This window comes from Rhinatrema bivittatum, chromosome 3 (genome assembly GCF_901001135.1).
Source record: "Rhinatrema bivittatum chromosome 3, aRhiBiv1.1, whole genome shotgun sequence".
NCBI classification, from domain to species: domain Eukaryota; kingdom Metazoa; phylum Chordata; class Amphibia; order Gymnophiona; family Rhinatrematidae; genus Rhinatrema; species Rhinatrema bivittatum.
Window position 1 is genome coordinate 272,301,550 of NC_042617.1, and position 17,944 is coordinate 272,319,493.

Sequence of the window (17,944 nt, forward strand, 5' to 3'; positions counted from 1 at the left end):
GACGCCCAAATAATCATAATTAAAAAAATAATTAACAGAAACGTCACTCCTTTCCGAAACAAACTCTTCTGCTAGAAAATTTCCGTTTTGACTATGATAAAAGGTAGCAATGAACACGGAAGACTAGTGGGAGGCGTTAAAGATAAAGAGGGGTTCAGAGCTAATACTTTTTTCTGCTTCTTGCCTTTCCTTTGTTCCCCGTTGTTTTTGTGGTTCATTTTATGTTGATCTCAGATTTATTTACAATTATTTCCAGAAATAGACCAATCCTGGAAGATATTTACACTTTTACCTCTGCTACTAGCATTTTTTTCCTACTTTCCGAACGAAAAGGCGTATGTATCCCTTGTTTTATGGTTAAGTCAGAAAATAAAATCTTTTCCTAGTGGGATTTACTTAACCCTACAGGGAGGAGCAATAAATTGCCAAAGAACAAGAACATAGAAACTCCTCCAGTTCAAGAGAAAACAAATCCCATCCTCAAATTCTGTCTTCTTTACTGCTTTAACCAAGTAATCTTTAGAGAAACATAAAACACCAGCAACACGATCCAGACTCAGAGTGCAATAAGAAGCTGATCCACGTGCAACACCTGCTGGTTACGCAGGAAACACAAAGAAGCCCTCTCCCAATCAATCACAACCAGACGCGCCGCGTCCAATCGCACAGCCCCGTCGAACGAAAAACTCTCCCTCAAGGCCTCCGCTTTCTGTCGCTGTCTGTGCTACGTCACCGGAAGTGCTGCGGGGGTCGCAGGGGGGGTCTTGTTTGGCGGATGTCATGGTTGCTAAGAGACAAGGTTGTGCGTTCGGCGCGGAGGAGTGGGACAAGTCGCAAATAGTGGGGTGGGAGGAAACGGAGCGGAGGGGAGGCGGCGGCAACCTGCAGCTCTCGGCGTTTCCGCTGAGAACTGGAAAACCTGGAAGCAGTTTTTCGAATGGGCAAAAAAAGCTATTAAGATTATTTGATTCGATTTCGGCTTCCGGTTCAGGCCAATAAAGATTCAATAAGCTGTTCAGTAAGTTCACATAAGAAAATTTAAGCATAAGACATGTTACAATAATCGTTTGAAAAGGGAAGTGTAGCAAGCTAAACCAGGCATAAGTACTATGAAACAAATTCTTCACAATATAGCTGAAATGCTTATTTGTATTGTGGATCCTAAAATGCATATATATTTATTTATTTATTTATTATACCGGGATTCATACAAGATATTGCATATCGTCTCGGTTTACATTGAAACTGAACATAAGCATGAGAGCATGCTAATTACATGGAACATAAAATGCTAATAGAACGCTGATAACATAGAAAGCTAAATGCTAATTATCATATCCTCCCATAGGAGGGTTATTTACTCTTTCAAATAATAAAAAGACCAGGGGGCACTCCATGAAGTTAGCATGGGGCACATTTAAAACTAATCGGAGAAAGTTCTTTTTTACTCAACACACAATTAAACTCTGGAATTTGTTGCCAGAGGATGTGGTTAGTGTAGTTAGTGTAGCTGTGTTTAAAAAAGGATTGGACTTAGAAAATAGCCACTGCTATTACTAGCAACGGTAACATGGAATAGACTTCGTTTTTGGGTACTTGCCGGGTTCTTATGGCCTGGATTGGCCACTGTTGGAAACAGGATGCTGGGCTTGATGGACCCTTGGTCTGACCCAGTATGGCATGTTCTTATACTGATTTTATGTGCGCATTCTTGTTTTGGAGCCAATGAATTTTACCATGTCAGTATTTTTTCTAATTGAACCCTTAGAAATAAACTGATTTTTTTTCATAGCATCTAGTCAGATTAATCTAGAACAAGTGGATTATGCACCTCTACCAGCAGATGGAGACGGAGCAAACTGACATCACAGTACATATACCCCTGAAGTGACAGCCTGCCAGTATTCTCTGTCTCCAACAGATGGTGGATGTGCATCTCCATTCTGGGGACTGCTTTATTTTGTAAAAGGAGAATTAAGGATATAACATTACCCCGCTCTCCTGCAGTAATACCATAAGGTCTCTCCTCCAGTTGAGAATTTCTGAGGTGATTGCCATGGTCCCTCAGAGGAGTGCCTTGGTCCGGTACCTGTTTTTTTTTTTTTTGTCGGTGTGGACTTGGCTGCTTAAGCAGCTGGAAGGCAATGGGTGCAGGAAGCTGAGTGCGGCTGTGACAGCATATGCCCTCTCCCCCCACAGCTGAAGACCGTCTCTGTACTCAGCCAGGTAAGTTAAAAAAAAATAAATATATATATATATATATTTACAGAGACTTTTTCTGGTCTCCTTGCTCATTGCGCCGTTCTGACGTTTGTCCCACTATATGGTAGGTCGAGGGACATGATCAGCTTGGCGGGTTAAGCAGCTCTGTAGTCTAGGCCCCACTTTGAGGCTTTTTCGCTGCTCGCCAGGTGGTAGGCCAAAATGGCTTTTCGCGCACTTTTCTTAGGCTGCCCTCTACAGGATTGTCAGTTCGGTGTGTGCGTTTAGCTGTGAGTCCAGTTTTTGGATACATCTAAGTTAAACAGCACCTTAAATGGCCGCATGCTTACTTATGTGTCCAAGTTACATTGTGTGCTTAAATTGCTTTTACGGTGCTTAGTTTTTGGGATGCCTAAGTTTTGGACGCCTAGGCATTGGGACGCCTGGGTGTGACATGGCTAAGTGTTGGATGCCTAGTGTTTTTGGACGTATAAAAAAACCCCAGCTAGACGCAGTCTCCAGCCACCGCTTAAGCGCAATGTTGACCATAATGGCACCTACGCCTAAGAAGCCTAAGCGCCTTTCTCTTTGCGCTGCCTGTCGTATTCAGGAATCTCAGCCAGGAGTGCCCGCTAACTTGTGCCAGCGCTGTCTTCTTCTGATTTCACTAAGCCTGGCTCTTCCAGCCAGATTAAGCCTGGGTACAGATGGCTCAGGTTTTGGAACTCCCCTAACTGGTTCCTCAGCAGGGGATGGTAGCTCAGTGTGTACATCTCCTGGATTGGATTCTTCTACCTTTTCATGGGTAGAGTTTTTACAGGGATTGCAATCCTTTCTCCAGGTGCAATCTTCAGCCCTCTCTCTAATAGTCCCAGAGTATAGTCACAGGTAGGATCCTTGCCAGGACCTACTGTTAAGCATCAGACTCCCTTGAGGATGATAAAATTCCTCCAATATTAGAACCGTATAGAACTATGCTACAGTTCTTTCATAAAGATGACCTGCCAGCTCTGATTTCCCAGACCTTGAAAATGCTCGGAGTTCCTGGGGCAGACGCTGTGACTGAGCCGAAGAAAAATCCCATTTTGGGTTGGGGTTTTTTTTTTTGCATAGGGCCTCTTGCTTTTTCCCCATGATGGATGCCATTCAAGAATTAATTGATCTTGAGTGGGGCACCCCAGAGGCTAATTTCAAAGGGGGTCAGGTTTTGGAAAGCCTGTACCTTTTGGATCCAATGGCAAGAGAGCATTTACGTTTTCCAAAGGTAGATGCAGTTGTGTGTGCAGTTTCCAAGCGGACCACTATTGCCGTGGAAGGAGAAGTGGCGTTAAAGGATGCTCATGATAGGATAGAGACTACCTTTAAGCAAGCATTTGATGCAGTGGCAATGAATTTGCAGATCACTTCTTGTTGTTCCCTGGTGACTCGATCTTGTTTACTTCTCTCCCAGGAGGTTGATGACTCTGGGGTGAACTCCAGGACAGTTATTGAGTCACCTGCTGCCTTTTTGGAAGATGCAGACTGATTTGCTCTGCTCTTCACCTAGAGGAGTGGCTTCCATTGTAGCAGTCAGGCATCAGTTATGGCTGAGAAATTGGTTGGCCAATGCGTCTTTCAAGGCTAACCTTACCAAATTGCTCTTTAAAGGCTCTCTTTTATTTGGGCGTGAGTTGGAAAAATTGGCCAGTAAGTGGGTGAATCTCCTGTTCCTCATTTGCCAGAGGATAAGAAGCAGATGCCATGCTCTTTTAACATGAGAGATCATATTAGAGGATCCAGGCATTTTCGTCCCTATAGAGGAACGACCCTTCAGAGAACTCATCCTTTTGGTAGGTCTCAGTCCTTTCATCTCCAACAACCAAGAAGGGGCACAGGTTCAGGTAGTGGGACCTCCTGACCATCCCAATGAAGGTTTTCCACCCACCCCTGGGAATAGGAGATAGGGGGACGCTACTCTCTCTTCTATCAAAGGTGGGTCGAGATCACATTGGATCAATGGGTCCTGGAGGTGATACAAGAAGGATATGCACTGGAGTTTTGCAGTGTTCCTTGGGATCTGTTCATGGTGTCTCCCTGCCACTCACCACAGAAGAAGCAGGAGATGGAAACTACATTGACAAGGTTCCTCAGTCTGAGGACTGTGGTTCCAGTGCTCAAGTCTCAAGAAAATAAGGGTCGATATTCCATTTATTTCATTATGCCCAAGAAGGAAGGCTCCTTTTATCCTATCCTGGATCTCAAAGGTGTCAACTGTCATCTGTGGGTGACGAATTTCCGCATGGAAACATTGCCATGCAGTTGGGGGAATTTCTGACCTCTTTGGAAGTGTCCGAGGTGTACCTTCATATTCCAACTAGAGCATCAGTACTTTCTGCGGATCGCAGTTCTGGGACGCCATTATCAATTTCGGGCCCTTTGGTCTGGCCACCGCTCCAAGGTAATGGTGGTAGTGGCAGCAGAATTGAGAAAAGATAGGATCCTCGTACACCCGTATTTGGACAACTGGCTGATTCAAGCCAAGTCGCAGGAAGAGAGCTGCAGAGTGACCTACAAGGTGATCTCCCTGTTGCAGGAGCTTGGCTGGATGGTGAACATGAACTTTTAGCCTGTTCAGTCATTGGAATTCCTCGGGGTTCAGTTTGACATGAGGCAGGGCAGGGTTTTCCTGCCAGAAGTGCGCATTCAGAAGTTGATGACATAGCTCTGTCTGTTATTGGACACTCCGCGCCCGACCATATGGTCCTACCTGCAAGTACTTGGCTTAATGGCGGCGACCCTGGACGTATTTCCGTGGGTGGCCTCTTCAGTGCTCCCTGCTGTCTCGGTGCAACCCGCAGTCTCAGGACTATTTGATTTGGCTCCTCCTGTCGGTGGAAGTCTCCTCCTAACTGCAGTGGTGGCTGCAAGTGGAACATCTAAGGACCGGTGTGTCGCGGCACACCAGTGTATCGCCAAGAACACGCAGGTGTGTCGCCACACTTCCCGGTCCTCCGCTGACCCAGCTGCTCCCCCTACCCAAGCGAAATAGGTCCTCCACCTGGGCTTAAAATGCTGATAGCCCGGGCGGAATGCAGCAGGACAGCTGGAGTCAGCGGCACTGGCATGCTATCTTCTTCCTGCCCTCCTCCCCCCCCCCCCCCCCCGCAGCCCAGAGGAGGAAGTGGTGAGCAGCGGGTGCATGCGCAGTAAGAAGAGACCTTGCTAGTGTGCTCAGCAACGGCCCAAAGGAAAGAAGAGAGATGCGGCCTGAAGAATGTACAGCGAGGCTCGGAGTAAAATGAAGAAGAACGTCCACCCCCACGGCCGATGGGACTCCTTTTCCACGAGGGCTGAAAACGAAGGAGGTTGCTGCTGCCGTTAGTTCGGAGTTGGGGGGAGTGAGTGAATGAGCAAGCATATGTGTTTGAGATCCTGTGTGTGTGTGTGTGTGTGAGATAGCATGTATGTGAATGATTGAAGCTGTATATGTGAAAGAGTATGTGTGTGATTGAGAGCCTGTGTGTGAAATCATGAATGTAAGTTTGTGATTGAAAACCTGTTTGTATGAAAAAGTATGTATGTGTGATTGAGATCCTTTGTGTGTGAGAGAGATCATGTGTATGTATGATTAAGAGCCTGTGTGTATAAATAAGAGAGAGCATGTGTGTCTGTGTGTGATTGAGAACTGGGTTAAGTGAGGGAACATGTGAGTATATGATTGAGAGCCTGTGTGTAAATGAGAGAGAGCATGTGTGTCTGTGTGTGATTGAGAGCTGGATTAGGTGAAGGAGCATGTCAGTATGTGATTGAGAGAGCCTGTGTGTATATGAGAGAAAGAGAGAGAGCATATTTGTAAGCATGTGAATGAGAGTCTGTGTGTGAGAGAAAAAGCCAGCATGTATGTGTGTGATTGAAAGCCTGTGTGTGTAAGCGTGAAAAGATAAACAGCATATGTGTAATTAAGAGCCTATGTAAGTGAGAGAGAAAAAGCATGTGTATATGTGAGCGATTGAGAGCCAACGTGAGAGAGAGAGGAGAAAGTTGCAAGCAAACCATCCCTCCTCCTGCTGATTCAAAACAATCTCAGGGCACCTGGATATCAAACGTTCCCAGGTATACAGAGCAAACATTTTTTTGTAACCTTATTATTTTTCATTACTGGGTCTTTGTGTCTGCTATTTTGAAATATTTTATTGGTATCTAGAAATTTTTGATATGAGTTTTTAATTATTGGATATTCCATTCATTGGCTATTTTAAAATAATCTGCTCTTTTTGTTAGTACAGTTTTACTGCTACTGATTTTATATTTCTTGATTTGTTTTATAAGGATGGGTGATGTTTCTTTTTTTCCTTTGTTACACTGCATACAGAGACTCTGGCTTGTTGCAGTTTCCAATTCAGTTTTTGTCTGCATGCTTCTAGTTATGCTTTATGGTCTCTTTATTCTTTGTTAGGTGAGGGACAGCACATGTGATTCAGGTGAGGTTTTCTGTTGGAGTGTAGTTTCTGTGTAGGGCTCTATAGCAGCCTGGCTTGGTCCGTTTTCCTAATAGATGTATTGGTGTCTTAAGGCCTGGTGTAATATTTTCAGGGTTGCCTTTTCTTAGGTAAGGTGGTTACTGTTTAAGTGCTGGAAATTAGTGCTGTTTTGGTGTGGGCTGTTTACTCTTTATGCAATTTCTGTTCAGACAGAATACGTATCTTTCTCTTGTCATTCTTAACAATAAAAATAATACTGGGCCATTATTTTTTATTTCCGCCCTAAATTGTAATGAGCAGTGTGTCACAGGTGTGAGCGTGGCCTGTCAGGTGTGTCACGATGGGAAAAAGATTGAGAACCACTGCTCTAAGGAACGGAGTTTCCCTCGTGCCACCGAACTGGCAACAAATGCGAGCCTCCTTGGTTGGGGAGCTCACTGTCAGGAGCTGATATACAGAGGAGTCTCTCTGGAACATTAATCTTCTGGAAACCAAGGCGGTCCGGTTGGTATGTTTGCAACAGGCTGCAGGGTCAATCAGTCCGGATAATGTCTGACAATGCAACCACTGTGGCTTACATCAATTGGCAGGGAGGAACCAAGAGCCAGCAAGTGTCACAGGCAATAGATCAGCTTATGGAATGGGCAAAAGTGCATTGCCAGATGATCGCAGCCTCACACATAGCAGGAAAAGACAATGTAAGAGCAGACTTTCTCAGCAGGGAGAGTCTGGACCCAGGAGAATGGGCCTTGTCATACGAGGTGTTTTAGCTGATTCTGGATTACTGGAGTCCCCCGTTTCTAGACCACCTGATGACTTCTCACAATGCGAAGGCTCCGCGATTCTTCAGTTGCAGGAGAGATTCGATGTTGTTGGGGATTGATGCCCTAGTGCAGGACTGGCCAGAAGACAACTTGCTGTATGCCTTTTCTCTATGGCCCATGTTGGGCAGATTGATCTGAGGGATGGTGCTCTTGGTTGCTCCGGATTGGCCCAGGAGGCCGTGGTATGTGGATTTGTGGCGGTTTCTGGGGGACTCTCCCCTTCGCCTTCCGGCACACAGGAACCTGCTATGTCAGGGTCTGGTTCTTCACAAGATCCGACTCGTTTTGTCTTACAGTATGGCCCTTGAGAGGGCTCGATTACTAAAATGTGCATACTCTGTGACAATGAATTCCACCTTGCTAAGAGCTAGAAAGTTCTCCACTTCCTTGGCCTATGTGTGAGTTTGGTGAGTGTTTGAGGCCTGGTGTGAGGATCGAGATACTCTTCTTCATTCGGCCAAGATTCCGCTCATTTTGGAATTTTTGCAGGATGCTTTGAATAAAGGTTTGGCCCGTTTCCTGAAAGGGGTGAAACATCTTTGTCCTCCCTTGCAGTTTCCAGTTGCCTTATGGAGTCTAAATTTGCTCTTGGATTTCTTAGCGGGTCCTATGTTTAGACCGATCCATAGCCTGTCCTTGCAGTTACTGACCTTGAAAACAGTGTTTCTTGTGGAAATTTGTTCTGTGCGGAGAGTTTCCAAACTGCAGGCCTTGTCTTGCCGGGAGCCTTTCCTCCGAGTGGCTCCGGGTTGTTTATACAGCTGCGTACTGTTCCTTCTATTTTTTTACTGAAGGTGGTCACTGAGTTTCATTTGAATCAGTCCATCTTCCTGCCATCTCTGGACAGAGAGAGGGACGTAAAGGATTTTCGCCTGTTGCGACCCTTGAATGTCAAGCAACATATCATCTGGTATCTGGAGGTTACTGAGCCTTCACAGAACTTCTCGGCGGTACTAAACAAGGAGAACTGGCCTCGCGGGCTATGATAGTCCGCTGGAATAAAGGAGATAGTCACGGCAGCATACGTTGATGCTGGCAAGCAGTTACCTAGTCAGGTTAGGGCTCATTCCACTAGGGCTCAGGCAGTGTCATGGGTGGAAGTTAGGTTGCTGTCTCCCGTTGACATTTGCCGAGTGGCGATGTCATCCTCCTTTTCCAGGTTTTATCGTCTGGATGGGCAACCTTTGCACATGCGGTTTTGACTGGACTGCGGACAGCCTCCCGCCCTAATCGGGAGTAGCTTTAGTACATCCCACTTGTTCTGGATTCATCTGCCTGGACACTAAGAAATGAGAAATTACTACTTACCTGATAATTTCCTTTTCTTTAGTACAGTCAGATGAATCCAGCTTCTGTCCTTTGGCTGCTGAATGATTGTAGTATGGTCTTCCTATGTGACTACATGTTACAGGAATTACTGGTACATGTTAGTCCAGTACCTAGACTAAATGTTATTACATCCTTATCTGATCTCAGAGTTGCCTGTTGGCTGAGTATTGACATGGTTATCAATTTTTAATCCAGATTTTTGCTAGTCTGTCCACAGCTGCTTTTGAAGAGAATACTGGTAAGCTGATGTCACTGCAGGGGTAAATGTACTGTGACGTCAGCTTGCTCTGTCTCCATCTGCTGGTAGAGGTGCGTAACCCACTTGTTCTGGATTCATCTGACCGTCCTAAAGAAAAGGAAATTATCAGGTAAGTAGTAATTTCTCTTTTTTTTGCAGGTCTGTTCTAGTTCAGGTTCAAATGGTTTAAGAAAAAATGTTTGGTCTGGTTCTTGGCACAAATTCAGGTTCCCTGTACGTACCCGGATCAGTCCAGACACCTGGGTTGTGACTCCGCACCAGCAGATGGAGACAGAGCAAGACCTGTCGGGCACCCCTACATATAGTAAGGCGCCACCCACAGCCCCTCAGTCTTACTCTGTCTCCAGCAGATGGGGCAGGTTCACCCACAGTCTCTGACGGTCCCTGGGTAGTTGGTTAGCTAGTCAGGGATTTTTTGGTTAAAAAAAAAAAAGAAGCGATTAAACAAGAAGAAGTAGGAAGAAATTCTCCCTCGTCCTGAGAGCCTCCCAGGGGGGTTGGAAGGTTCTGAGGGGACCATTCCCCCCTGGTTGAGGACCCGGCCTGTCTCTGGCAGCAGCATCGGGGGTGACACCGGGGAGTCTGGTTCACTCACCCCCGCTAGAGCAGAAGGATCAAGACCAGGGTCAGCAGCAAGTAGAAAAAAAAAAAAAGTGTTTGCTTTTGTTTGTTTTATCGCCGGCTCGCTGTCCTCGTTATCCTCCGGCTCGCTGTTCGCCGGGCAGGGCTCTTGAATTTTAAATTTTATTTTTGGAGTTCCTAGACTTTGCGGCGGCAGTGCAGCATGCCAAGGGGGGCTTCATGTACGAATTGCGTGTCGGGCGGCGAGGGGCCGGTCTTGGGCCGGCTCGATCGCCGCCGCAGCGCTGGACCCGACGAGGGAGGCAGGGCTGAGCCGTTTCCGCTTAGCGCGGGAACAGCGGCCATTTTAGAGACAGTGAGGGAGGCCACGCAGAAGGCCATGGGTGATGGCGGTTTACCTCCCACGCTTTCTCCACAGCAGCGGGCCCCCAGGGGGGGGGCTGCTTCGCTGACGGACCAGAGCCTGGGGGAGGCCTCCTCTGATTCGGAGGCCTCTTTTTCCTCTGATTTTGCTATTCTAATGCAGAAGATGCTAAAGTACAAAAGTTCCAAGAGAAAAAGAGGAAGATCGTCGGCTAAAGGGGGTTCGGCCGGTCGGTCAGAACCCTGGAAGAGAAAAGCGGGGGAGGGGCCCCAGAGACCCTCGGACCCACCCAGGGAGCGGCGCTCTTTGCGGGGTGTTCCCCAGGATACAGACACCGATTCGGCTTCATCTGGGGACGCGGATCCGGACGTAGGGCCCCCGGGGGGGGGGGGGGGGCCGGAGGCCCTGCCGAAGAGGATACGGTACACCCTGGGACTGGCAAGGGGAAGCCAGCGGTGGAAGGGGACAACCCCAAACTGGTACGCTTGTTCCGGAAGGAGGAACTAGCGCCGCTTATCCCGGCTATCCTTCGGGAGCTGGGGGTGGACGCTCCACCGGTGGGGTCCCGATCGGATGCCAAAATGGACCCGGTGCTGTTGGGCCTTACGGGTCCGGCAGTGGCTTTCCCGTTCCATTTCTTGGCGTCTGATATTCTCTTCCGGGAATGGGATACCCCGGAATTGGGCCTGAAGGTGAGTAAGGCTATGGATAAGCTGTATCCATTGCCAGAGGACACGCTGGAACTCCTTTGCCTTCCCAGAGTGGACGCAGCGGTGTCGGCGGTCACGAAACGGTCCACAATACCGGTCACTGGAGCCACGGCTCTCAAGGATATTCAGGAGTGAAAACTAGAGTTCCAACTTAAAAAGGTGTTTGAGGTTTCGGCTCTGGGGGTCCGCGTGGCTATTTGTAGTAACTTTGCGCTGCGGGGCAGGTTTGCACTGGGCTCAGGTGCTCCAGGCCAATGCAGGTCTCTCGGGGGAGGAGTCTGCGCAGGCGGACCACCTGGAGGCGGTGATCGCGTACGGCGCGGATGCTCTGCATGACCTCCTGCGGACGTCGGCCAGAGCCATGGTCTCGGCGGTTTCCGCACGCCGGCTCCTTTGGCTCCGAAATTGGGCAGCGGATGGGTCTTCTAAGGCTCACCTTGGCTCGCTTCCATTTAAGGGAAAGTTGTTGTTCGGCAAACAGCTGGATGACTTGATGCAGTCACTCGGAGAAAACAAGGCTTTCAAGCTACCGGAGGACAGGCCCCGGGCTCGAACATTTGTCTCCAATAGGTAACGTTTTCGGGGGGCTAGAAAGTCGCAGCCTCAGAGATCGTCAGGTTCCTCTTACCGCTCTGGTTCCTCTAGGTCGCCTTCGTGGTCTCAGTCCTTTCGAAGGAGAAAGTTCGGGAGGCAAGGCGGTCCCTCGTCGGGAACGGGTCCTAAAGTTTCCCAATGAAACGCGGAGGGTCCATTCCCCGCGGCTGGCTCCGTCGGTTGTGCCAAACGTAGGAGCCAGGTTGGCAATTTTTTCCGAGGAATGGACCAAAATAACCTCGGACCAGTGGGTCCTCAGCGTGATAAGTCAAGGTTACACTTTAGATTTTGCACAGATTCCGGCGGACAAGTTTCTTGTTTCCCCTTGCAAGGGGCCAGTCAAGCGAGTAGCAGTCATGGACACACTTCGGCAGCTGGAAGACCTGGGAGCGATAGTGCCCGTGCCCCCGGGGCAACATCGACGGGGTCGGTACTCCATTTACTTCATCGTGCCAAAGAAGGAGGGCACATTCAGACCCATTCTGGACCTGAAAGGGGTCAACAGGTGTCTTCGCGTTCCACGCTTCAAAATGGAGACGATTCGGTCGGTGATAGCCTCGGTTCGACCGGGCGAATTCCTGGCGTCGTTGGACCTCACGGAAGCGTACCTTCACATCGGCATTCAGCCGTGTTATCAGAGGTTTCTCCGGTTTTGCATCCTGGGCAGACACTATCAGTTCAGGGCTTTCCCCTTCGGCCTCGCCACCACTCCGCGCACGTTTACCAAGGTGATGGTGGTGGTGGCAGCCAAGCTCCGGAGGGAGGGGTTTCTGGTGCACCCCTACTTGGACGATTGGCTCATTCGGGCCAAGTCGGAAAGTTAATGCCGGCAGGCGGTCAACAGAGTCTTGCAGCTCTTGCGCTCCCTCGGATGGGTGGTCAATCTCGCCAAGAGTCGGTTGGTTCCCACCCAGACCTTGGAGTACCTGGGAGCGCTGTTCGACACGAAGCAAGGCAAGGTGTATCTGTCCAAGGAGCGTGTGTGCAAGCTTCAGAGTCAAGTGAGACGTTTGTCCCTACGGAGTCCTCAGGTGTGCGATTATCTGATGGTGTTAGGTTTGATAGCATCAACACTAGCTTTGGTTCCCTGGGCTTTTGCTCATCTATGTCCGTTGCAATCCGCATTGCTCTCCCGATGGCGGCCGGTGTCGGAAGAATTTCACCTCCCGCTCCCTCTCACAGATCAAGCGAGGTCCAGTCTTCAATGGTGGCTCAGGTCTGACCATCTGACGTGCGGAGTGTCATTGGTCATGCCCAACTGGACAGTAGTCACCATGGACACCAGTCTATCAGGCTGGGGAGCGGTCTGCATGGGACGCTCGGTGCAGGGACAGTGGTCCAGGGCTCAGTCACAGTAGTCCATCAATTGCTTGGAGACCAGGGCGGTCACTTTGACGCTGCATTCCTTCCTCCCGTTGATTCGGGGGGAAAGCGGTCAGAGTGTTGTCGGACAATGCAACTACCGTGGCGTACATCAATCGCCAAGGAAGTACGAGGAGCCGGCCTGTAGCGGAGGAGACGCAGCGGTTAATGCACTGGGCGGAACGGAATCTCAGCAACATCGCGGCGTCCCACATCGCCGGAGTAGACAATGTCCAAGCGGACTTCCTCAGTCGCCATCGGCTGGACTCAGGAGAGTGGGAGCTGGCGGAGGTTGCTTATCACCTCATCTGCAAAAGGTGGGGACCGCCACACATGGACCTGATGGCCACCGCTCAGAACGCCAAGGCTCCACGGTTCTACAGCCGACGGAGAGAACGAGGGGCCGAAGGCGTAGATGCACTGGTGCTCCCTTGGCCCACGGACGTGCTACTGTATGTGTTCCCTCCTTGGCCCCTGATAGGCAAGGTCCTTCTGCGGATAGAGCTGCATCTCTCGGATGTGATCATGGTGGCGCCGGAGTGGCCAAGGCGGCCTTGGTTCGCAGACCTCCTACAGTTGGCAAGGGAGCCTCCCCTTCGGTTTTGTGGATCCGCAGCGCTCCTCCGTCAAGGACCCGTCTGTTTGGAGGACGCGGATCACTTCTGTCTCCCGGCATGGCTTTTGAGAGGAAACGCTTGAAGTATAAGGGGTATTCGGATGCGGTGGTAGCCACCTTGTTGAGTTCTAGGAAGCGATCTACGTCCTTCGCCTACATTTGGGTTTGGGCGGTGTTTGAGGACTAGTGTAGGACTCGTGAGGTGAATCCCGTGTTACCGTCCGTGTCCGATGTCCTCGCTTTTCTTCAGGCGGGGCTAGCGAAAGGTCTCTCTTGTAGTACCCTTAGGGTCCAGGTAGCGGCACTTGGTTGCCTCAGGGGAAAGGTGCAAGGTATGTCTCTGGCACATCATCCGGATGTTGCGCGGTTTCTTCGGGGAGCTAAGCATTTACGTCCTCCGTTGCGTCATCCTTGTCCGTCCTGGAATCTCAATTGGGTACTTTCTGCTCTGTGCGCATCGCCTTTTGAGCCCATAAAGCAGGCAATGCTAAAAGATCTTACTCTTAAAGTGGTTTTTCTTGTTGCAGTCGCGTTGGCGAGACGAGTTTCGGAATTACAGGCTCTATCTTGTAGGGAGCCATTTCTTCGGATCTCAGATTCTGGTGTTTCCCTACGGACGGTTCCCTCCTTTCTACCGAAGGTGGTATCGGCGTTTCATCTGAACCAGTCGATTGAGCTTCCCGCTTTTCCGGAAGGGGAGCAATCGGTTTCTGGGGCAAAGGATTTGAGGAAACTCGATGTCCGCAGGTTCTTCTCCGTTATCTGGAAGTAACGAACTCTTTCCATGTCTCGGACCACCTTTTTGTTTTGTGCTCGGGGCCAAAGCGGGGTGGTGCAGCTTCCCGGACCACGATTGCGCGCTGGCTCAAGGAGGCCATTGCTTCGGCGTACATTTTGAAAGGGAAGCCAGTTCCCGTTGGCCTTCGGGCTCACTCGACGCGATCACATGCCGCCTCGTGGGCGGAATCTTCTCAAGTGTCGCCTCAGGAAATATGCAGAGCGGCGACTTGGAAGTCATTGCATACTTTTGCTAGACATTATCGGCTGGATGTTCAGGGCCTAGATTCGGGGGGTTTCGGAAAGAGAGTACTTCGAGCAGGACTCTCTGGCTCCCACCCTCAGTAAGTTGGCTCTGGTACATCCCAGGTGTCTGGACTGATCCGGGTACGTACAGGGAAAGGAAAATTAGTTTCTTACCTGATAATTTTCGTCCTGTAGTACCACGGATCAGTCCAGGAACCCGCCCGAGTAGTCTGTGTTGTTCTGAAGTAACAGAGTCCGCTCGGTTGGATTTAAAAGTTTACTTTGATTGTAATATATTTTTTCCTCTGGTTCTGGGAGTTCTGATCCAGCTGGGGGTTTTCTGAATCGGCCCTGGTTTAGGGCGGTATAGTTAGTCTGGTGGTTCAATTTTGCTTTGACATTAGGTAAGACTGAGGGGCTGTGGGTGGCGCCTTACTATACGTAGGGGTGCCCGACAGGTCTTGCTCTGTCTCCATCTGCTGGTGCGGAGTGACAACCCAGGTGTCTGGACTGATCTGTGGTACTACAGGAACGAAAATTATCAGGTAAGAAACTAATTTTCCTTTCACGTTGACTCCCTGGAATCAGAATGAGATCTGATTGGGTTATGCGATGAATGACGTTGTGTGACGTACTCAGTGTGCCAGTTAGAGCCAGAATGTGATGTACTATGCAACATTCTTTTTAGTGGCTTGAATAATGTAGTTGCTTTGTTAGTCCACTTGAATGTACAGAAATAAAGGTCAACAAAAAATAAAAGGTGATCCCTTTTTATGTACTAATTTAATACGTCTCTTGACTGGTTTTCAGGAGCTTTACTTTCTTCAAAGAGTCAAAACACAATGAGCAGATAAAGTCAAAGGATAGATGTTTGAACATACAAATGATTAACAGATTACATTACAGTGATGAAAATGACAAAGAGGATGGTGATACTTATAGATTAAACAATTACACCTGTTATATATTGCTCTATGCTCATGAGGTGATCACATATAAGGAAATAAATAAAATATATTGAGATATGAACTTTCTAAGACGTGTCCACTTTTTCCAAGTTTTTATCAATACAGTGGCGGGGTGGTGGTGTTTTAGCAAAGACTGGCAGGATGACAGGTTTATGCCTGATAGTGAGTGAGGAAACCTATGTCCCTACTAACTCCTTTTTTTTGTTTGTTTTGAAATGTCTGATTATTTTAAGTGGTGTATGATCTTGGATAGTTTTGAATCTTCCATTTAGTATCTTGAACGTAAGGTCATTGATACAGTGATTATGGTACAGAAAAATGTAGAATTACAGGGGAGCAGCTTTCAGCAACAGGAGGAGTATCTGGTGCTGCCACTTGGCATGTGTCATGAACACAAGAGGATCAATTCCCTGCTACAGTGACTCCAAAATGTGAGACCTGTCCATGTACATTCTGTTCATAATCACTGCTTAAATCTCACCCATGGCTGACCCACAGCACTGCTAATCCACCTCAGTTCTGACATATAGTTTTGTGATATGGTTTGAGCTCCTAATGTAAAATTAAAAAAAAAAGTGATTTTTTTTTTACTCTTTATCATATAACATAGCTGATAAAGATGGTTCCCTGTACGTACCTGGATCAGTCCAGACTCCTGGGTTTTGCCTCCTCTCCAGCAGATGGAGACAGAGAAATTTTAACTGACTCTGCCCTATAACCTGATGTGCCACCTACAGTCCGTCAGTATTTCTCTGACTCCAGCAGATGGTGGAGGTGCAAAACCTACAGTCTGTACTTAGTGTTAAAAAAAAAAGCAGGGAGTGAGATTTTACTTGAGTTACGCTTAATTACTTAAAAAAAAAAAAAAAAAAAAAGTCAAGGGCAGTGGAGCATTTCCAGCCTCCCAGGGGGTTTGCAGGTCCTGAGAGAATCATCCCCCCGGGTACTAGAAGCAGCTGAGGCTAGGGGTCGAGGGCCCTATTGCTGATTATAATCAGCTCTGGAGGTGATACCGGGGAGCCTGGCTCACTCTCCTCAGGAGGACCAGGACCCACAGAGGACTGCCGGGCAAGTTATATTAAAAAAAAAAATAATAATAAAAATTGGTTTCTCTTTTATTGCTGGGCCGGACTCTCCCTTGTTTTTACTGACCAGGGTTGATTACTGCTGACTGCCTCTCTGCGCTATTTTCACTGGGCTCCGAGTTTAATTCTCAGCAATGCCGCGAAGGAAACAGCCCACGCGCGCAGAGCCGACACAGCGTGTGGCTCTGCGCGCGTGCGAGTTTCGCACAACGGCCTCTGTTCCTCCTGTCTCTCCAGGGGGGGGAGGGAAACTCTACCACCGTCGGGGACATCGTTTTCAAGGCCCGTAAATATTCCTCCGGGCTAGGGAGAACGTGGGGCCCCTGCTCCTGATCCGTTCCTACTGAGCGTGGGAACAGAAGCCATTTTGAGCTCTTTTAGGGCAGTGACGCAAGCCGCAGCAGGGGAAGGGATTTCCCCGCCTCCATTATCCCCGCATCAAACAGCCCCCGGGGGGGGGTGAACTAAAGGGGCATGGCTCAGGTGCAACAGAGGAGAGCTCCGAGGGGGCTTCAGACTCCTCCTCTTCATCCTCCTTCTCTTCTGAGTTTATATTACTCCTCCATAAGGCTTTCAAAGCCAGGAAGGCAGGAAAAAAGCAGGCTGGGCATAAATCTCCTTTGGAAGTCCCAGTATCAGGGTCACAGAAGAGGTCCAAACCTCAGGGGGGCGCAGACCCTTTGTAGCTGAAGCGCCCCTTACGGTCAGGGCCGCCCTATGCGGAAACAGATTCTTCCTCAGAAGTTTCCGACCCGGACGATTGGGCTCTGCCATCCAAGCCTCCGCTGGGGGTAGACGATGATGGGGACCATGAGCATGCTTCTATCCACAGCTCCTATGTGGTTGAGAGTGATGACCTAAAAGTGGTCTGCCTTTTTAGGAAGGATGAGCTGGGTCCGCTTATCCCCGTGATTCTGGAGTAGTTAGGCATCGATGCTCCATAGGAGGAATCCAGGATGGGGGACCATTGATCCGGTGATGTTGGGGCTTTGTGGTCCGACCACTTCCTTCCCTTTTCATCTCTCAGTCACTGACTTAAGGTTGAAAGTCAGTAAAGCAATGGACAAGCTTTATCCTCTACCAGAGGAAGTCTTGGACCTTCTTCGAGTTCCCAAGGTGGATGCAGCGGTGTCAGCAGTCACCAAAAAGACTACCATACCGATTACTGGGCGACGGCCCTCAAGGATCTCCAAGATCGCAAGTTGAAACTTCAGCTCAAGAAAATATTTGAAGTTTCAGCACTAGGAGTGCGGGCTATCATGTACAGCAGTTTTTCTTAGAGAGCTGGTCTTCACTGGGTGCAACAGCTACAGGGCAACGCTTGTATGTCGGAAGAGGAAGCTCTGCAAGCAGGGCGCCTAGAAGCGGCGGTCACTTATAGTGTGGATGCCCTTTATGACCTGCTGTGGACATCCGCCGAGTTAATGGTTTCAGCTGTTTCTGCTCGCCGGCTTCTCTGGTTAAGAAACTGGTCTGCGGATGTTTCTTCCAAGGCTCAGCTGGGCTCTCTTCCTTTGAAGGGCAAGTTACTTTTTGGAAAGGACTTGGAAGACGTGATTCACTCTT

General features: G+C 48.9%; 1 protein-coding gene across 1 annotated transcript in view; it reads left to right on the forward strand.

Moving 5' to 3' along the window:
- Window positions 1–606: 606 nt before the first annotated feature.
- CCDC65 (coiled-coil domain containing 65) overlaps window positions 607–17,944 on the forward strand; it is a 53,089-nt gene continuing 35,751 nt past the window's right edge. Inside the window, exon 1 of the mRNA XM_029594635.1 lies at window positions 607–1,018. The gene's annotated coding sequence lies outside the window, so the exon portion shown is untranslated. The remainder of the gene's footprint in view (window positions 1,019–17,944) is intronic.